Source organism: Lemur catta, chromosome 4 (assembly GCF_020740605.2).
Source record: "Lemur catta isolate mLemCat1 chromosome 4, mLemCat1.pri, whole genome shotgun sequence".
Classification (NCBI taxonomy): domain Eukaryota; kingdom Metazoa; phylum Chordata; class Mammalia; order Primates; family Lemuridae; genus Lemur; species Lemur catta.
In genome coordinates this window covers 45039768-45062544 of record NC_059131.1, presented here as the reverse complement: position 1 = coordinate 45062544, position 22777 = coordinate 45039768, and the positions used below count along the sequence as shown (strand labels likewise).

Here is a 22777-nt window from a genome sequence, read left to right as displayed (position 1 = left end):
CCAGCTATGGCTGGCCAGGCAATCCCACAAGTGATATCTATGAAGTTATCAGAGACTTGTAAATTTCGGTGGGTAATGCAATTCCCACTTCAGCCCAGTCTTCTGAACTTGCAGCAGGTGCCCACTGGCTACAGTTCAGTGGCTGGGCTTCACGCCCTCTAGCCTGCAAGCAAAACAGGGAGATGGGGCAAGACAGGGAGAATTGAGCTTGATACAGACAGCCAGAGACCTGCCTGTCACCATAACCCCACATAACGCCCCTTCATGGAAGCCTTTCTCCCTCCAAAAGATGGGCATATTTACCCAACAATCAATAAAAAGGGAAAAACTCTCCAAAGCCTCTCTTCCTGAAATTCACGGTAGGTTTGGGGACCCAGATTTAAAACTTACATCCCCAGGTTAAGCACAAATCTGGCCAAACATGATGTTTCCATTCAAAAGTTTCAACCTGCTGGAGAAAGAAGTTCTTGCTTCAGAAACTCAAATGCACTGATTAAAAGTGAGTGCCACAAACACACACTCCAATATCATCAAGGGCAAGTCAGAACCCACACCAGAGTTAACAGGAAACTCGCTGGAAGAGAGTCAGAGTCGCCACTGAAACAAAAGCCCGGCTCTGAATGCCAGCTCAGCAGGCAGCTCTCGCCTTTTCAATGGGACTCGCTCTTTGATGTGTGTTTTTTAACTGCAACTTTCATGTGGTGATGGAAGAAGCTAAGAGCAAGGTGGTAGCATTATGTGAAGACCAATGCTTTCAAATGCCCTTTGCCCTTCAACAGCACCTGGCAGACAAAGAAGAACCACATAGACGGGAGAAGCCTACCTGTTTTTTAAAGAATATCTGTGCTAGCAGAATCCAAAAGGGTGAGAAGGAGCACGCTCTTCAATGGCAGAAAAAAATTTGGTGGGGCCACTTACACGGATAGATTTGGCTTAAAATAAGAGTTCACTTATGGCTTCATTTGGATTATAACCCAAATTAAAATTATTTGTGTCCGATTAGCTTAAAATAAAATATCCCCATGTATGGCGAGTCTTTAACACATTTATTTTCAGCAGTGGAAGAATGAAGCAGCAATAGAATATTCAGGACCTGTATCCTTCAGAAAGTATACAGGTGTGTCTTGCTTTGCATAATACATACGTTCCTGGAAAAGGTGAGTGGAAGTGAAACAATATTTTTACATATAAAGTGTCTGCTATTTTAAAAGCATGTCACTGAATAAACCAACTATCTCTGTTTCTTGATGGGTAAACAGAGCTTTTTATGCTTGTGGCTTTGCCTAACGAGGTTGATTTAACTTGAAAGAACTAACTAAAACCCCTTGTTTGGGAGCAGTCTTCCAGCAGCAAGTTCCTGCAGGGGAGGTTTTAAAGCTGTTCTGGGTCAGCTTACCCAAAAAGGCCACAGGAGTGAGAAATGCACCCCATATCATTGGGCAGCAATAGGCAACTTGGAGTTCTTAGCTGCTACACTGAACTATGTATTATGTGATCTTTTACAGAACTGGGATAGGGGCAGGCTGTTCTCAGGAGCAGTGAGAGAGGGAGAAGGTATTGTGGGCAGGGCGTGTCCATGCAGTGGGAAGGGACATTATAGGGTCATGTTTCCACAGAGCCAGGCTCCACTGAAAGTCAAGGGTTCAGAAGATGGTAGTTGAGTGTGGTAGGATTGGCTGGCATGAGGAAAGCACAGGCAGAGCAAAGAGCCTTTTCACACCCCCAGGGGGCACCAAAGCAGGAAACCATCTGTCTCTGATTACGGAGAAAGGCTGCCTAAGAAGTAGGAGGAAGATAAGTGAGGAAGAAGAAAAGAGCGAGGGGAGAGGTGAGGACAAAGAAGCAGGACTCTTCAACATATAATGGGAAGGGCTGAAGGGGCATGTGGCTGGATGCATGGTTTTATTTTATTTTTTGTAAAGGATCAGTTGCACGTAGAATCATTAAGGAAGCCTAGGATGCTAGTGTCTGCCCATGTACCCTGCGCTATACCTCATCCATCCCTTGAGGCCAAATGGATATATTTTCAGGACAAAGAAAAGAAAGCAGCAAACTGAGTCACCACAAGGTGCTGACTAAAAGTTGAAAAAATATATTTTTAATATTTCTCCACTCTGTATAATTTTCATTAAGCCATTGCGGATGAATACATACCATAGTTTTAAGAGACTTTACAGATGTCTGGGGCACACCGCCATTCCTCTGGTGACAAGAGCAATGAGCTCTGTGAGCCCTAGGATGGCATCAAGCCCCTTGTATTAGAGCAGTTATCAGAGTTCTCACCCTTGGAGAGCACGAAAGCTGGCTCCTGCCCAGACCCCCACCTCGGCCAGTGGCTCTGCAGGCAAAGTGATGAGCCCTTCTCCACGCTGTGTGCCCGGCTGCTTTTACACCTGGACTGCAATTTCCACCCCCCTCTGCCTATGGGGACATTGACTTCACCTCTGAAATACAGCTCCGTTTTCACCTTTACCTCGTTCTTTGTAAAGGATTCTCCCCTGCACTGCCTCAGACTTTACTCCTATCCGAGCACCCAGCCGCTGGAGTTGCAACTACCTGTTTCCCTGTCCATCCCTGGCCAGCCTGTGAGCACTCTGAGGGCAGGAAGTCGGCCTCGTCTCTGTTGCCCCAGCACCTAGCAGAATGCCAGCAGGTGCTCAAAACACACTGACACAGAGTCGGCAGACTGCTCCTCCAACACGTCCCTGTGCCGCCCTGACCCAAGCTGACATGTTTTTTATATTCCCAAAGCATCAAGCCCAGCAGTAGATGATTTTCCCATCTTCTTTCCACACGTTTATAGGCTACACTCTGAGGAAGGCAGTGCAAAGTGGTGTAGAAAACTGGCCACTGCCCATATAAATGAAGCGTAGCTTTAAGCAAAGTTACACAAAGTTGGGGAGAGGGGTACCTGTGGTTTGAGTAAGGACAACTGGGGACAGCTTCGCTGCAGGTCGAGTACATACATATGAAATGTTTATTTTGTGTGCTAGTTTGGGTTCTCTGAGAAACAGATGATGCCAAGCTGGGATTAGATGTGTGAGAGGCTTAGTAGGGGAGAGGTCCGTGAGGGAGGAAGGGGAGGCAGCGGAGAGGCAGTGTGACCTTGTGGAGGGGATGGGAAGGAAGAAAGACGGGGCAGAAGGAGACTCCACTGCTGCATAGTCCGAGAATCAGCCAGGCCGACGGCCAGTCTCTCTACTCCCCCTCACCCTGTTTCCGTCTCTGCCTCTTTCCTTGAATCTGTGTTTAAAATTTTAGATTGTTTATGATCTCAAGAAGTGGGCATTGTTATTACTAAGGCTGCCATTAAGTACAGAAGCACTCTGTTTCAAAAGCCATCAAAAGGAAATAAATATCTCATTCTATCATCAGCCTCAATCGTGAGTCTTAACAGGAACTTAAAGCGGGTTGACTGAGAACTAAAAACCACTAACATGCATTGAGTAGTTATAGGTGTCGTGTTCTATCCTAAGTTCTCTTCGTGACTTCCCTCATTCTGTTCTCACAATGATTCCATCAGGTAGGTACTAAAATGTCTCCATTTAAAGATGAAGAAACTGAAGCCCCGGTTGTTTAAATTACCTGTGCATCATTGCAAAACTAGTGAGTGGCAGAGGAAAATTCAAATTCAGCCCATGCTTGTAACTATTAATACTGCATTTAATAGCAGCCTAAGTAACCTAGCCCGACACATGGCAGAGACAGCCATCAATAAGATTCCTGTTTCTCTTTCCATACCTTGGAGTTGCTGCTGAGAAGTGGCTTTCCCAGCACTCACTGCCACTCCTGTGTGGCTTTGTGACTAGTGCTTGTCCACAGACTGTGAAAGACAGAGACTGCACCACCCCTGGGCCAGGGCCTTCAAGAAGAGCATGCAGCTTTCCCCTGTGCGCTTCCCCTTCTATTGCCTGAAACCACTGATGCCTTGTGACCTGGGAAACCACATATCGCCATGGCATAGCATCCCTCTACTGACTGGAAACCAACTTGCACTCTCTGCCTTGCTGTGTCTAAGTCAGTATGATTGGCAGATAGCCGTTACTCTCCCTGCCTAAGAAGGCAAGGAGATGTCTTGCGAAAGGGGTGTGAAGTAATTGGTTTACGGTCACAGAAATAGTAATGCCAGAGGTAGCAATAAAATATAGATCTATCTGCTGGTGAAGTTCTTGCTCTTGGCCTTGCACTGAGAAGGGGTGATCGGTGAGAGGAAGAGAGCCAGGAGAGTCTCAGAAGTCTTGGCAAAGGCCCATGCGCCTGACTGTGGTCTCTGGGGAGCCAGTCTGCAAAGTGGGACCCTCAAGACTTAGCATCAAGACTCAGAGTCAAATGCTGATAAAGAGAATGTGTCCATCACACTGAAGGAGGACCCAGGTACCATTGTGACATGGAAGGCTTGGGGAGCTGGCATAAAACAGGGAGGCACCACAACCTGTTCTATGGGCAGGACAGATTGTCAGTGCTCATCTATGTGGGACAGTCTTCCACACGGGGAGAGCAACAAGAGTCAAAGGAAGAGCCCATGCAGACTGCGCCCTTGTGGTTGGCCTGGGGAAACCCCTACAGTTAGAGGTGTATACATACAGATACTCACCAATGTATTATAGGGTCCCCAAACTCGTTTCAAACCCACACAGTAACGCTATCAGGAAAAACTGCATATTCTCTCTCCGTTTAATTACCATTCTCTGGCTAAAGGGCACTAAAATGCTGAAAGTCTTTGTATTAGCAGAAAGTAGTCAATGCCTTATGGACAATGGATCTTTTAAATACTGGGTACCTGTGAACATAAGTCTCCCTTTGGCTTCCATGCTTTCCATCCCCATACTTCATCCTTGGTCTTTAGGAAGCTCCCCTTGGTAAATACAGAATGATCCCTAAGCATTCTGACACGACTAGACCATTCTGTGTTGAGGGCTCAGGGGTGTGGACTGTCCCCATAATGGCTCCTGTTCCAACACAGCTTCTCCATGGAACTCTAGGGTAAGGTAAGTACAATATAGTATGTTTTTTCAGGGGACAAAAGGTGCTAACTATCCAAAAGTACACTGCATATTGAGTGTACATTGTGCATTCTAAAAACATACAAGTGCTCTTCTTCTTTCATGAAGAAGGTAAAAGCAAGAAAGTGGATTAAATGGACAAACAATAGCCTACTTCATATTTGGATATTATATTGTCTTCAGTGAAGTGTTTCTAATGTTCTTGAGGCTTGCAAATAATGAAAAGGGTATCCCCTCCATCGAAATCCAAGTAAATACACTGTAATTGGTTTAGAGTACCTTTAATACTAGTGTTCTCACGTTTTAAAACTCTTTTTTTCCAAGTTTCAATAACATGTTCTTGAAAGATAGACTCTCTAAGTATTTCTTTGTCCTCAGCAAGACACTCAAATCACTTTTCTAAACTGATGGTCTGGCATCCTTCCAAAACTGATTTAGAAGTTATGGCTCACACCCCATGTCTGAATCTTCTAACCTTGGCACATTCCTAAGTCCTATGAATAGGGTTGGCAGTTGGGAAGGCTGGCTATAAAAAGAGAGAGAGAGCTGCATGTATCTAGCTCTGTTTAGCAAATTTTGCTTTCATGAAAATCCTAGAGAGTCAAGAAGATATTGCCAAGATACCTACAAGATCTCAGTAACCTGTTGGGCTATTCCATATGCCATATCACACTCAAAATCAGTTAAATATGTATAGTGCTTTAGAGTTTGCAAAACATTTTCATATTTATTGTCTCATTCGATCAATATAATTTTTCCTCAGAAAAAGCATGCAGTTAATATTATTATCCCCATTTGATAGATAAAGATACTGAGGCACCAAAGGAGTTATGGCCAGCGTTACCCAGCTAGTTAATGACTGAGCTGAGAAAGAAACTCTCCTTCCAGGCAGCGAGCGAGTGTGAGTCTCTTTCCACCCGCACCATTCTGCCTCCTCAGAAGCCTTTAGCTCCAGCCCATCAGTTTCCAATCTGCTTCTAATGGTGGTTACACTGTTCCTAGAGCTGGCCAGACCAGGCCCAAGAGAAGAGATTGGTCACTGTGAGGAATGCCACCTCCAAGTAGAATTCAAGTAGGCATCGGCAGAGCTATCATTAGAGAAAAAAGCCCCTTTATCCGTAGCATCTTACAACTCCAGTGCAAGCACTCATCATTTTCACTAATGTGCAATTTCTCTCAAAGCTCTTTGGAGTTAGGAACTTGCTTTGCCTACTGTGAGAAAGGCATCCACCAAGCTAAATTGGGCCCTCAGGCATGCACCCAGCTTTATCAGAAGCCAATACTGTTTAGATGGAGTCCTTCCATGCACATCTCCCAGGACGGTTTTAGACAGCCTATGAGTATACTTTATTTCCTTTAAAACAAGTAACCTAGAAAATGAAATAACACATATTAGATTAAGCTCTGTCCCATTTGGCTAATTCAAAAGTTAATGGAAGGTCTCTTTCGGTCATTGGTATTGGCAGAGACACATTTAGTAAACTCTCGTGGGAACCTCACACAGGTACCATAGCAGCTCTTAGCCATAAATTAAGAACGGCATTTAAAGGCAGCGTTTTCCTCTCTAGGAGGGTGCCACTCAGTTTTCTCCTGACAAAGGCCCTGCTTACCAAACTCCCAAAACAATAAAAAGAATAGTGGGAGGTGAAAGGGAGGAAGAGAGAGAGAGAGAGAGAGAGAGAGAGAGAGAGAGAGACCTTTTAAATGGGTATGACACAGGGTAGAAAGAGAAGATGAGCCAGATCACTAACAAATAAATGCAAGGAAGGTACCCACTATGCATGAGATTGATGGCCACTAACAATTAATTTCAACTCTCTGAACCATGTGCAGTGCGTAGCACATGGTCTGCTTATATTGGGGATTTAATACAGAACTCTGATTTATAATTATTCTGTGAAATAAATGCTAACTTTGAAAATACTATAAGCAATAAAAAATAAAGCATGACTATTTCTTGACTTTAACTCCAATCCCTGTATTTAAGCAAAAATATGCAGAATCAAATCATTTCACGAAAACACATTCTAATTATTTCTGTGATCTTTTGTCAGAGTTGATGAAGCTACTCCAACCTGCCTGCCACTTTTCCACGAGTGAATCTCCTTTTGATAAAGAATAAAAAATGCAGTGACCTCCTCACCACTTTCCCAAATGTACCCACCATGACAGAAAGACTATTCATATTATGAACAGTTGAATTATTTTATTTCCTATTCTGTATTTATATTTATGTATAAGTGGAGGAGCTCTGTAGATTTTTCTATTGTATAATATAGCTATCTCTCTCCATTTTTGGTAACAGAGTAATGTTAACATCATAAAATAAATTAGGCAGTTTTCAATATCTTTCTATATTTAGGAACAACTTAAAATTAATTGGCCTTTGAGGATCCCAGGATTTGTTTTGTTTTAGAGGAAATACTTTTAACACTTTAACCACTTTGTAAAAACCTTATTTATTTAGTTAATTAGTTTCATTTCTGGCCACCACTTTAGTTATTTCTTTCTCGTTTTTCTCAAATAATTTTGGTAATTTATATTTTTCCAAAATATTTTCATCTCATTGAGATTTTCAAATTTATTGGAACATAACTACACAGTTCTCATAATTTTTATTATCCTTGAATGTATTCTAAGAGACATGCTCTCATTTCCAATTTTGTTTGTGGACCCCCTATTATAACTGACAAGTTAATAAATAGCTTATTACATATAAATATATAAATACAAAATAATTTATAAGTAAATATTATATTATTAAAATAAAATTAAAAATACAATAGATTTTCCTAACACCTAGCAATTAATTACATTAACTATCTTCAGTTTCTCATTCCGGTTTCTATCTTTATTATTTCATCCCCATGGGTTTATGTTTGTTTGATTTCCAGAATTTTAGTTTTAATTCATTTGTAGTTATCCCTTCTTTATTTCCCCAAGGAAAGAAAATATTTAAGGCTATTATTTCACCTCTAACTATAGCATTGGCTGACTCCTATAAGTTTTGATATGTAGTATTCTCATACTTATTGTTTATAATATATTGTTTATTGTACATATTTTATTATATATTATTTATTATATATTGTTTATTGTGTATATTTTATTCTTCATGCCCTTTGAACCATAAGTTAGCTAAAATACTCTGAAAAGATTAAAATAATCTTTTAAAAATACTATATAATTGCCAGAGAGAAAAATAACTTGACTTATTTTTAATGAATTTGGTTCCAACTAAGAGGACTTTATTTTTTTATGATTAGTTGTTAAATATTAGCATCTAAGTTTTTATTAAGTAGTTTCAGATCTTCCTAAATGCACATTGGTGCACATTCTACTTTGATTTCCTGGAGTCTGTGATCAACTTCTAGAGTACAGAAACTAAGATATTAAAGACTTCAATGAAAATGTCGTATGTGTAATGATTTTACTAAAACTCCCAATTAAAACCAAACAAAAAAAGGATCAATAACTGCACATAATCTTTCAATAAAGATGGTGAGGTTGTTTTAAATAGAGAATCTATAGAGAAGAGCAGCAGGAAAAAAAAAAGGCCGGGGGGAGACATGAAATGAAGGTCTCTCTTCCTTGTGGACAATTATGCCCAAATGATAAAGACATAGCTTTAAGGCCGGGCGAGGTGGCTCAAGCCTGTAATCCTAGCACTTGAGAGGCTGAGGCGGGCGAATTGTTTGAGCTCAGGAGTTCGAGACCAGCCTGAGCAAGAGCGAGACCCTGTCTCTACTAAAAAAAAAAAAAAACAGAAAGAAACTATATGGACAGCTAAAAAAAAAAAAATATATATATATATATATATATATATATAGGAAAAATTAGCCGGGCATGGTGGCGCATGCCTGTAGTCCCAGCTACTGGGGAGGCTGAGGCAGTAGGATCGCTTAAGCCCAGGAGTTTGAGGTTGCTGTGAGCTAGGCTGATGCCACCGCATTCACTCTAGCCCGGGCAACAGAGTGAGACTCTGTCTCAAAAAAAAAAAAAAAAAAAAAAAGACATAGCTTTAAAATAGGTTCTTTTCCTTCTTTCTTTCTTTCTTTCTTTTTTTTTTGAGATAGGGGCTTGCTCTGTTGTACAGGCTGCAGTTCAATGGCATCATCATAGCTCACTGCAACCTCCTGGGCTCAAGTGACCCTCTTGCCTCAACCTCCTGAATAGCTCGGGACTATAGCAAATGCCACCATCCCACTCTAATTTTTTTTTAAATTTTTTGTAGAGACGAGGTTTCCCTATGTTGCCCAAGCTTGCACTGAACTCCTGGGATCAAGTGATCTTCCACCTCTGTGTCTCAAAGTGCTAGGATTATAGGTGTGAGCCACCACGCCTGGTCCAAAATAGGTTCTTAAAAACTATTCGAGTTCCTATATGTTTTTATTTTATTTTCTTTGTTATTTTCCACCTTCCTCCCACTTTTCTTTACTTTCTTTTTCTCCTTCCTCTCTCTATCCCTTCTGCTCTCCTTCCATAGTGCTCACAAACCACTCTTTAGTAAGGAGGGCTGATATCCTTGATTGGATTTGGGGTCCAATGTATGTAAAAGAATCAGCTGTGTCCACATACCTCTCACGCACAATCTGCCACTAATCTAGTCAGAAACTGTTTCTGTCCTTCCTTGGATGGAATGAAATCTCTCTTTTTCTCAGCATAAATTCCCTGTCCTCATAGCTCAGTCATCATCCAACTAGGAAGCGGGTTATCTTTTTCCCATCCCACTTTGGGCTGATTGTTACAACATATTGAAAGTTAGTACAACACATTAAAGCTGCTTTAAAAACTTTTAAAGAAATATTAAACAATAAGTTAGTAAAAAGGAAATTGCTTAATTGCAAGGTGCCAGGGAATCAGATGCCACTAGACACAAAAGTAACTGCTCTGGAATAGAATCCCTGTGAAAGCAAAGTACTACTAAAGCTGAGAGGAAGCTGGTGGATGGTGAGAAATTACTTAATGGGTATAATGTATGTTATTTGGGTAATATATACACTAAAAGCCCTGACTTCACCACTATGCAATCTATATATGGGGTACAAATTACAGTTGTACCCCATAAATTTATACAAATGAAAAAATTAAAAATGTTTTAAAAATGAAAAAAAAAAAAAGAAAGCTGGAAGCTGATCACATGGCCACCTCAACCACACAACCATACTGGGGCCCAGCACCTTGCAGGGCAGGGTAATGAATCCCATCCTACAAATAGAGACTACGAGCATTATAGAGATAAAATGGCTTTCCCAAAAGCCAGAGCCCTAATTTGTGTCCAGGTCTTCAGTTAGTTCCCCAAAAAGGCCCTACCACATCACAGTTGCACCTTCTAAGGGTCTGCTCCAACAGAAAAGAACTATTTATCCTCCCCTTGTGCAGATGCGCTTCTCTGTCTCTGGACTTTTGGGCTAACTGCTCTTTCCTCACTTCCTTCCTGTCTGTATCTAAATTCCATAAATTGTTCAAGGAGGAGGCCGTGTCTCATCTCTGCCACCTGTCTGTCTGCCATCACTGAATGTCTGCCTGGCACTCAATTAGCAATGAAGCACGAGTTTGACTTAGGAGTGAGTGTGAGCTGCTCCAGGGCAGGTGTTGCAGGACTTGCAGAGCCTAGAAACAGTGTGTCAGCAGAGTGCTACACCACAAATCTCACACGAATTTAGCTACTGAAGAGGACCCTGTGCCAACAAAAGAGAACACTGAAAATGAGAGAAACCAAGAAGCCACTGAGTCCCACCACCTAGTCTGTCAACTAAGACAGCCCACAGGCAGGAACACTGAAGAAAGTGTTCCGGAGCAAATATTCTAAGAGCCTATCTTTCCTTAAGAATTCACTTCTAATAAATCATTCTCTCTATAAAATTCCACTACTTACACTGTGTCTTTATCCCACACAAATACATTGCCTAATATCAACCAAAATTTCCCTAAATGATTATTCCCAAGTATCTTCAAATTAACTAGCTAGATTTGAGGATTTAAACTGGAAATTTTATTAGGAGCTGAAATTTCCTTTCAAATAATTTGTTTTCTATTGTACACTGAATTTCCCAATTCTATGTACATACTGTAATCAATATTTTAATGGTTATGTAATTAATAAGGACTACATCATTTTTATAATTTTCTACTATAAAATAATGACAGTGTCTCTTGTACTTTTAAAGTATGTACAATACATATTACTTGTATGGGGATATCCAATTTATTTTTTTCTCACTGAATAAAAGGAGAAAGTTTTCACTGATTTTCTAAAAATCGCAACTGCTACATAGCCGTAACCAAATATGCCCAAAATTTATGCAACATTTAGGGAGCCTGTCCTGTATTTGCCTTCCCAACCTGCCCCAAGCATTATTTTATTGTTATATGAAACAAATTTGTTTTGAGGCATTTCTGACATCTCTCTAGTTCATATTGTTCTTCTTCCATGTCTGTGCATTGTTAGTAGGTAGGGAATCTAATTCCTTAGGAAGCATATTATCTGAAACTTTCAATCTGTAAATGCCACAATGTTTATTTTTTTCTAAATTCCCCCTCATCCTCTTAGTCAATACTTATTTTTAAAAGTCATTATTGCCTTCCAGCTGTCCAAATTTTCCTCTCATTTTTTCTCTTAAAAACTGACTTAAAGCAGAAGGTCAATATCTGAACCATCATTAATTTCACGCCTTCCTCTTCTTATTTATTCTGTAGTCTTTTTTTCTCTTGAGGATCACTTTTTTTCCCCTTGATACATCTATAAAAGACCTCCTTACTCCATTTAACCTCTTTTACTAGCAATATCTCATTTCCCACTTTTGTGCTCCTTATCTTTTTTTTTTTGCTAACTTTAAGTTGTTCTGTCTATTTTTATATAGTTCTTGCCTTCTCCACTCTCAAGGCAATTGTCCTGTTACACACGGATCTTGAGCAGCCACTGGGGATAACAGGCTGTATTTTTACTAGACTCTTACAGGCAGAGGGACCCTGCAGTCCCTGTATTCTGCCCAGTTCTCTCACTTCAACAGTGCATTGGAGGCTTTTATACTTTAACTGTATTGTCTTAGACTACTTTACACCTATCTACAATTATGAAACTTAATACTTACTCCCATTGCATCATCCATTTTAGATTTCTTTCCAATGAGGAATAGTGCCTTACAACGTTGTTATCAATGATCACATTTCTAAATAGGCAGTGGAGAGAATGGAAATGATTTACTCTATTAGGGCCAGGTCATTTGCATACTGTTAAGTGATTTGCATGCTGGCAGATCCTAGAACTGTGTTTCAGAGACTTCCCCACATTTCTCTCTTAATTGCAAGGTGAGGCTCATTTTCACTCCCTATAAAATTGTCCTTTATTTTCCTCTCTCATGCCATTCTCTCCCACTAGGGAATAATACACGTGAACACAAGCATACCATTGCAAGGTAGTCTCTACCTTCTGAGTTAATGTTCTCTTTGGAATAATTCATCATCCCCTCTGATTTTTCGGGGCTGGTGACAATGGTGACACCCCTAATATCTGAATGATGTCCTTCATAAATATTTTGCTGAGTGATTGATATCTCCCCTAGTTATTTTTCTCACACCTCTTCCCCTCAGCACATAACAGATGGGATTCCACATCAGAAGCAGATGTTGTGGAAAATGCATCAGGAGCCGAGAAGCCCTCACTCTAGCCCCAGCTCTCCCATTAACTACCTCTGCTGCCTCCACAAAACACTTAACCTCTCTGGGCTTCCACTTCCATGTCTGTAAGATGAAGATGAAAACAACTTCTTCATAAGGGTACTAAGGTGATCAAAAAAGGTACATACAAAAAATATTTCCTAAGGTAAAACAGTTTGATTTGAAAATTTTTGATACCTCTTTAACAAAGCATGCTAACTTTTCCTAATCGAATTAAATATAAATTATTTCTGTTTCACCCATGTCCCTTATCAGCTTTTCATAATAATAAGCAAACATGCACACTTTTAGGAAGGTCAGTTATAATTTGAGAAATTTCTAACAGTGAGTTTCAGATACTAAACAAAAAGATAATTTGAACCACTCCCACCTCAGTCTCAAACGATGTCTCATTAGCAACCACATTCTCTGTGTTTATTTATACAAGTTAGGAGAGACCCTGCAGGGAAAGCAGGGCTCTTGTTTGATTTTTGACTGGGCTGCATTCATTGAAGTAAGGTGTCAGGTCTGCCTGTGGATCTGGAAAGCATTTTGGAAGTAAGAAGCAGACAAATGTAAATCTTTTAAACCCCTATGATAAGCAAACTCTCCTCAGTTCAACATATAAATATAAACACTAAATCAAATCAGATGCTTATACATTTTTTAATCCTATCATAAAACATTTTGTTTTGACAGCTTGGTAATGTAAAGTAGAAACACCAACAGCCAAAAGAATCAGCATCTTTGCTTGCCTACTACCTGAAAGTCTAGTCTTTCCTGTATATAAATAGAAAAAAAAAAGTATGTTTATGTAAAGGGAAACACTGATTTACTAGAACTGATTGCTTCATAGTCTAATTACTTTTCAACTGGCTGTTCCAAATTAAGATGTCATTGATGGCTTTTGGTGATATATTTCATTTTAAGCAAATTTATTCTATAATAGAGTACATCAAAATGGAAAGCAGAGTTCCTACTCTTCCCTCCTCTTTGTAGCCTGATATCTTGACAAGTAAATTAAATTTAGCAGTTAAAATGCTTCCATTAGTAATTTTATTAAGTTAATTAAAGAATCTCTCTTTCTGAATTTTAACTACCTTCCTTTCAGAACAATGTTGATTTCTTTTTTTTTTTTTCTTTTTTTAATTTCATGTATTTAGGGACTGTGATATATTCTGGGACCAATCAACAACTCTATCAGTATTATATTCCTGTGGCCAAGATGCTACCAAGCAAATGAAGTAAAGAGAAGAAATAGCTTAGAAGTCTTTGAAAGAGAAAGTCTGTTTCATATCGCAGAACTAAGGTTCTAAAATCTTGAAAAGAAGGGGAAAGAGGAAGTAGAAGCTGTAGGGAAAAAAGAAAAAGGACAATACACTTTGGAGAATATCTATGTTCTTTGGAAATGGCAGAACTACTAAGTAGCGTCTCCATACCTAAAGGGTAAATCATCAGTAGTTCAAGTAGAGTTTAGTTACAGACGGAAAGGGAAGAAATTGATCTCTTTTTCTTATTCAGAATACAAGTATGTAAGTAGTACCAAGCCAGATACTGAAGTGGGCAAAACATGTGGTAAATGAAATGTTGGGCCCTCTCCAGGGAGTGGCATTTTGAAATAACCTGAATATCTGTAAGAGACTTGGGTGAAAAAGAGTTGTTTCATGGCCTGTTGTCTATTTTTTGTGTAAGGTGTCCCTAAACTCAGGAGTTATAGAAATTATTTTTATAGCTGGACAAGAGCATAGGAGAAATTTTATCTTATCCTCTAATTTTAAAGAAGAGCCAGGGATTAACAATGCCACCACTGCCAATAACAATAATAGCAATTATAACAGAGGTGGCTAATATTTATTGAACTCATTACTATCAAGCTTCACATACGTTATTTCATTAAAAAGTTCACAAGGGAAATTATTCTAATGTCCCAACTTTATAGCTACAGAAAACAATGACTAAAGGAGGTTAAATAACTTATGCAAAATCTGTGACTCCCTAATCCCGTGTTCATAACTAGGGCACATCATTACCTTAGATGAATGACCTGGGTCATGCAACTAGTTAGTGGTTCCTAACTTTAGTGGCTAAAGCTCAGGACAGCTACTCCTTAGATCTGCACTTTATAAACTAGGCCATATGAAGAGAATTGGAAAACCAGTGGTCAAGCAGAGGTTTGGGCATTGAGAGGATGCTATGATTTCTTTTTTAAAAAATCTCATTGCCAGAGTACCCAGTGAGAGAGTTGCTTTGTGGGTGAAACCTTATCAAAGGCTGCACCCATGTGTTCAGACCTGAACTGACATTTCGTTTAAAATTGGGGAATTCTATCCTTTACTCATTCATTGAAGAATAAAGGAGAGCCAAGAATTACAGTCCATGGCAATCACTATTAATACTTCTCATCTTCTCTCATTTTCAAATACCATTTCTCTCTGAATAGCTCACTCTGTGAACTCGCATGCTCACTGTGCGATCTCCATCATCTCTCCCAAAATCACTCCCCGCATCTCCCAGGATTCTCATGCCATATCCTCAGTCACTCACTGGAGTCTCCCCACATTCACACCTTGGGTATTCCCACCACCACCCTGCTTCTGTCTTCTTGCTCTGGGGGACTGAATGCCTTTCTTTGCTGTATTCCGGGCTCACTGCTTTCCTCAGGAGAATAGGTCACCATGGCTTTTGTCCCTTCTATTCTTTCCCCATTCTTTAGATTCTGTTTCACAAAAGCCCTGGGAATGAATCTGGCAACTCGTAGACCCTTCCAGGCAGAACAGAAGAGATGAAGCCAGAAAATGAATAGGCCAGGAGAAAGAAGCAACTGAGACCACTGCATGTGTGAACATATATGCTGTGTGTGTGTGTGTGTGTGTGTGTGTGTGTTTCCCTCTTTTCTCCCTGGGAAAAGCTAAAATGGCAGGTACCTACCCTTGATGACCTCTGTATATTCTAGGGAGCCCACCTCATTTTGTTTACTTTTCTCCAACATCAAGATAAATAGGGTTTAAGAGCTTTATTGCCTTTTGCCCCTTATTTGATCCCTTGTCATCTGGAAATAGGTTTTCAAGATGGTTCACCAAAATTTCTGAAGCATAAGAAATTGTCAAATGTCCCCATGAGTGTTTCTGTGGAGGATGTTTCCTTTACTAAGCAAGCCTGCTCCTCCAAAATGATGTTTTTAGAATGAATCTAGTAACCTGTAATATTTCTAAAATTAATAGCTGGACAGATAGACTGAGGGACCGAACAGCCTGGGTCATCTGGTATTTTTGCTGATTAGAAAATATCCTCCATCCTCTGACCCTTACCTGAGAAGGAATGCTACCTTTAGTCTGGAAGAATATTTTTAATATATCTGGCCATAAAGCAAAGATGTTTTCATTCAATATTTACCTCTTACTTCCTTGATACCCTGCCATTCACATTGCAGCTACTCCTTGGTGAAGATCTCTTTCAATTATTTTGAGGAGCTTTTTTTTTTTTTTTTTTTTTAATGTGGCATTCAAGTCCAGTAGTGAAATCTGTTTCATATTTGTAATCGGTTTTCAGCTCCTGGAGGAAGCCCAAATTGGTAAGTCCCTGTAAGTGGAAAAGAAAAAAGAAAACAGAATGTAGTTATGCAACCTGAGTTTACAGAAGAGGAGAGAAGAGAACTCAAAGAAGGTCTGGCAAAAATAAACATGATGTCCTCTGCTTCCACCCTAGACATTCTGGCCCAGACTTCAACCTGGATAGTGATCAATTAAATGTATAGAACCACAAAAGAGCCATCTGGATTGTGAAATTATGTGACAAAGTCCCTATTATTTGTCACATAAAAGGAAGAATGTGTGATTTTAAAATAAAATACCAAAGAAAGATGCCCTGGGTTTGATGCAGGAGTAGATGTAGCCGGCCACAGTTGTGAAAGATTCGATAAGCTTCTTCTTACTTGTCCTTCACCCCGGAGGCTTCTGAAGAGGCCTGAATATCTGGCTTAAAGTGAGTGATGCTACTTGAAATGAAAAGCAAGGAGATTGCAAATCACTCTTCTGCACAGGCTTGGAATAAGCTATGGCACAGCTGATGGACAGATTCAGGTATTTAAGTGAGTGTGATTTCCAAGCAACAAATTCTAAACCCTACACTGTCGTTGACCTCCATCACGCGATTGGACATGTTTATGAAGGCACACGAGGCAGAATGAAAAGCACTGAAAAGAATGCTGAAGTTATTTTTCAATAGCACAGCAGTATTACTGTAAAAGGAAGCCACATTACCCCAATCAGCAGTGGAGTCCAGCCTCACACCCTCCTTCTGCTTAATGGTCTGGGTCTATTCTAGCAGAGGACATTTTTGTTTCAGGAACCCAACTATGAGTTTGGTTGGAAGAAACCAAATGAGGTGGGTAATACAAGGTGTGTGCTCAGATAAGGTCAAGACCCAGGAAAGGAATTGAATAAATGGTACAAGGCTATACTTTTGTCTTTTCCATTTCTTCCTCTCTTTCTTTACATTTTAAAAGCATAGATGTCAGGAAGATGAAACTACCACAAACCATTTTTTTTTCTCTGTGATCTGACTGGTCCCAAAGCAAAAGTGAAGCACCCAAGTAGCCGTCTTTAAACCAAACATATCTAAGTGTACGTTGAAATATATGGTCCACAATTGTCTGTTCAATTGAATACCTAAAAGCATTCTGTAAAGGTTGAAATCCTAAATTGCACAATGATGCCACATAGGTCTGCTCAGATTTCCTGCTTCTTAACTAAGGCCCAAGATATTTACTTCTGCAAAACTTAAAAGCAGAAATTTTTGATGTCTAGCAGGTACTCTTAAAACGTTTATTGTAAATTAAATCAAGTACTTACATTGAACCTCTTCTTGAACCTTTTTAGTGAGAGAAATAAAACACTACTAATAACTCAAAGACTATTTTTCATGACCACTGAAACAATTGCTGTTTCTCTATTGCTCATCACAATTGTTTCTGGGAACTTCACTTCATCTGTTTCTGAGGTTATATTCAGTGATATACTGAATATATGTGTGTGTGTGTGTGTGTGTGTGTGTGTGTGTGTGTGTGTGTGTGTATACATGCAGTTCTACTTAGTCCAGTCTAGACTATTTCCATTTGAACCATTGGTGAAAAAACAGTGTTGATAATAGCCCTTAGTTAGAGCACAGGGATCTATAACCATAGCCATTCTTACTGCTGGCAACCTAGTGGTGAAAATTTTCACATTCCACTTAATTGGATAGTGACTTATGTACATATCTACTAGACTATAAGATACTCCAAGGCAGAGAGACCATCTTATTCATCTTTAAATCACTACAGCATCTGCCACAATATTTGGTATATTGGTTTTAAATGGCAAAAGTAATAGAATGAATGGATAAGTGAATGAATGGATAAGTGAATGAATGAAGCAGGGAATTAATATTTAAATACAGACACTGATTATTTGTGCTATAGTCACACTATACTGAGAACTGTCTGGAAGAGTTTTCAGAGAGCGACAGAGAAAACTTGGCTGACTATTCTTGGAGAACACGTTGACTGTTTGTTGGATGAAGACAGTTCACCAAGAAAGCAGATTTTGACCCTTCAAGAACTTGAATGTGATGATGAGTTTATGACAGTTCTAAAAGCCAACATACGGTCGGTGGCCAGATTGTGGTTCTGGACTCAGAGGCTTCCATTTGGAAGGCAGACGAGCATTTGAATTATGGGTCTAATGAAAGTGTCAATAGCAATCCTGTTACTGGAGGAGCTGTAAAACCCTGCTTAATGAACTAGGCAGGGACACAAAAACACAATGGTCTAAAATGTACTGTATGAGAAAATGATAATTAGCCCAGATTTCATGTACAAGATAAAATGCATAGGGATGATATTACCACTGAGCAATATTATAGCCCTTCAGGGGACTGTTTTGTTAACAGGGTTTGGCTCAGCCTTTTCCATCCTCCTTGTACAAACGGAGATGCACTACACAATCGTGAGCTGTGCTTTAGGGAAAGAATGTCAGATGGTAAAATTCCTATCATAGATGCTGACAAACATATAAAATTAAAGACAATAAAAGGGTTCGGGCCTCATTAAGGCTTCACTCTTATTTTGGAGGCTTTATGCAATACAGGATGATAAACCAAATGGCTTCCCACACAAGAGGAATGGGGGTTAAAGAAAAAGACATTCTCTAATCTTGTAGTCTTCTTTCCTAGACCATCAACATCAACCAAGAAAGTAAGGCAAGACAAGTCCAGACCTACAGTAAGCAACAGGGCAGCAGCTGCTTACATCCACCCTGAGCCAGGAAGCTACCAAACCTGCCCTGAGAACAGAAGAGAACAGTAACCCTGGAGTCAGGAGGCTGAGCTGCTAAACTTAGCTCTGCACTAACTCTGAGTTTGAATGTTCTCATCTCTTAAAAGGAGGACAGAGGTGGGGATGGATTAGAGCAGTGCTTCAGAAACTTCAAAATCACCTGCGAATTCTGTCAAGATACAGAACTTGATTCAGTTGGTCTAGGGTGGGCCTGCGATTTTGCATTCTGAACAAGCTCCCAAATTATGCTGATGCTGTGGACTCATGAACCACAATTTGAGGAACAGGTGACTCGACAGTATCTCTCAACTTGAAAATTCTATGAAACTACCAAAGTCAATAATAATCTGTTGGCTATCTGTTACTACAAGTGGGAAGAGATGGAAAATTACTGAATTTTTGATATCATCAAGGCAAACTCATTTTTCCTTTGTTCTTGTCTTTTAAGTCTAAATAAGCTATTTTATCCTAGTTAGAAAACTATGAATGCTCTGGCCTCTACAAAGATGAATTAGTCAAAAATCTTTGGCAGTAGATTGTTATTACTGTTAGACTAGCTAAATATTGCTTTTGATTCAATGTTTTCTATGACTAAATGGATTGCATGCAGAAAAATAAAATGGAGAAAACTAGAAACTGTGAGTTTAAGTGGTAAATTCACATGTAATAACATAAAGGCAAAGGGGCTCAAATGACGTAAAGTAAGGCATAGTCACTTGTGTACAAAAATAAGTTAACGTAAGTATCATAGCCATAGGATGACATGAGTTGAGTGTGGCTCATACTTGGAACAAATGGCATCCCAGTTGTTGAGCCTGTTGAAAACTATCTTGAATGCTATAATCCACTGGGTTCTCTCCATAGATACTTTCTTCCTCCCGTCCAAGCTTAATTTTTAAGATGACGTGTATATATGGGGGGGTGGAGTTCTATATGAATTCATGGCATAAAAAATTTCATAAATCTGCAGACAGGGATTATAGAAGTTAAAAGACATTTTCTTGATTGTGTCAATCATAATTTCTGACACACAGTAGGAGCTCAGTTGAGATCTGTTAGATGAATCAAAAGCAATTAACTTTTGACTAAGCTGCAAGACTGACAACAAGTGCAAGTTAACAGAATCTTCAATAGTTTAAGGGATAATAAGTTTGGGGGACAAAATTTGGGACATATGTCCCTGGTTATTAAAAAGAGAGAGAGTGTCCTTTCTCTCCCTCCTCTCCTTAAAGAGAAAGCTTTTCCTAGAGAAGAATCAGTAAATTAATCTTGGAACAAGAATTTAATGAGCTCATACAATGTGCTTTATGCTTCATATAAGCTGCCTCTTTTGCCCCTTCAGAAACCCTGTGCAGTAATTACTATTATCATCCCCAGGTGCCCTGGGGCCACGACTAGTAAATGGCAGTACTAGGATTTCATCCCAGTTCATCTGACTTAGAAGTCAGCACTCTTCATATAGCTTGTACTGTGGTCGGGGAAAAGAAGGGACAAGATACTTTTATTAATAAAAAGAAGGGAAAAAGGATATATTTTTAAAGTGCTAAATTATGTAGACTATAAATTGTAAAGAAATTAAGAGAAGAAGAACTCACTCTGGACTTGAGTCAAGGTTGGTTTCATGGAAAACGGCTGGAAGTGGGCCCAGTGTTCACACATTCACAACATAGGACCCACGTGGGAAGAAATTCGAACAATAGACAGATGAGGTGAGACAATGAGGGGTCTTGAAGGATGAAAGTGATAGTGTTGATTTTGAGAATAAAAGGGTCGGAAAGACTTTGTAATGTGGACCAGGAGAAAGCAACATATGAGAAACTGGTTTTCATTTCCAGCATATATCGGGCACCCAAAATACATACTGCCAATGGGGTGGGGAAAATGGAGCATGTGTTGCTAAAATAACCTAAAGGCGAATCCTGAATAAGCTGAAACCTTCAGCCAGACAAAAGCCTATTTGTAAATTACTCCACTTAATTTTTCAGGTCGTGATTGCCTCTCTCTGCAAAGCAGTTTATGACATTCTCAATTAAGAGTTTGCTATAAAAATGAATGAATGAAGTATTTCAAAACTGCTATGAGATATTAAAGATGAGTCACTTTTAAAAAGTGGTTTTGCTTCCTGTGTTCTGGGTAATGCATTTGAGAATGTAGTTTCCAGCCTCACCCATCACCCCATTGCGAAATCAAATTGAATGACTCTCTGCTCTTAGAATGATCACTCATTCAAATGCATTCAATAAATAAAGCCCAAACACAATGAGGCACTTTTCCTAGAGCATCCCAGTGAGCTAGGGCCTGGTCTCTCTTCCCATATGAAGCTGAGATTGAAGTAAATAAAGCATTCACCCACACTGACTGCATAATGTAGAGTGACTTATTGTTTTCTAAGCTTTTATAGGGGCATTATCTCATTTGATCCTTGCAACAATCCCATAATAAACATGCTATTGGTTTATTATCTCCATTTAACAGACACGGAATTGAGAGCTCAGAGTGATCAGTAATTTGCCCAAAGTCACACAGCAATCCAAGAGGCACTTTAAATCTTCTCTATCTTCTCCCGATCCAGAACAGGAGACATATCTTAGTATAAAACAATATAATTAGTAGAACCATTACCAAGACTGGAAATATTTAATTCATTCAGACATGCTCTGGTGATTTTGTAAATACTGAGGAATTCATTTTCCACCTTCTGCAATTCTGTGAATTCTACCCCTGACAAAGGTCATCCAAATATGATCCTTGTTCAGAGTTATGGAAATGCAGCCTAAAAGAATATGGGCCAAATGCAGGGTAAAAATATCCATCTAACTCCCAGTGCCATTTACTCTTGCTGCCTCAAATCCTTTTTGAAATTAGGCAGGTTATAAATCATAAAAAAAAATACAAAAATGTAAACCCTTGCTCTAAATTCAATTATCATATATCAGAGAAGGTCATGAGTGCAGTAGGTTGGAGAGCTACTAAAACAAGACTAAACTAGGTATGGAGTGCAAACTGGGGGAGGGGAGGGAGAAAGAGAGAGAGAGGCTTAAATAAAAATTTTCAATTTACATCAAAAGAATATACCGAAAATTATCTGAAAAACAATAGAAAACACGATTTTCCCCAAATCAACATCCTTTCAGCCTCTAGTTTTAATCAGCCAGAGGTTGGTATGGAGAATAATTAGGAGACAGATCAACTTCTTTTACATCAATATGAGGTCAGAACTGTGCAGAGTAGCACCTAAGAATAGAATAAAAAAAAAAAAATGGGACACTAGAAGCCTTGTCTTCACAGAAAGAAAGGGTTAACGCCAAATGAAGGGGTAGTTTCGATTTCTAACATTGCCTTGCAAACACCATTTCTAAACCAATCTGGACCAGCCCTCTCTTTCCCTCATTCAAACCCTGCTTTGCTTCTGTCTTCTTCTTGGCTGTGGGATCCTCTGTGCAGAGCAGACCCCTCTGGAAGCCGCCGATCTAACACACTGGCTGGGCTCCCACATCTGGGTGTCCAGAAGGCTTGTTGGTTCTTAGGGCCCTTTCCTCAAAATGTCCAATTGCTTTCTCTCCTAAATTAGTGTATTTATTTGCCTGTGTGCACTTATGAATAGCTTCAGAGTTTCTGAAAAAACAGAGTTTCTCTATTTGAGATTCTTATTTTGTGGGTCACAGAATTGGGGGAGCCATAATTCTATCAGTTGATATTTGAGGCATTGCATCCTTCCAAGTGCTCCTAATAACTAATCCATATAATCAAATCATCCAAAGCACCAAACAATCTTTATTCTTCTCTGTTAAAAACAAGAGAG

The 22777-nt window shown here is 39.5% G+C and overlaps 1 long non-coding RNA gene across 1 annotated transcript in view; it reads right to left on the bottom strand.

The window, feature by feature from the left end:
• Nucleotides 1-16144, bottom strand: part of LOC123636939 — a 199684-nt gene extending 183540 nt beyond the window's left edge. The window contains exon 1 of the long non-coding RNA XR_006734708.1: nt 16056-16144. This is a non-coding gene — a long non-coding RNA (uncharacterized LOC123636939). The remainder of the gene's footprint in view (nt 1-16055) is intronic.
• Nucleotides 16145-22777: the final 6633 nt, after the last annotated feature.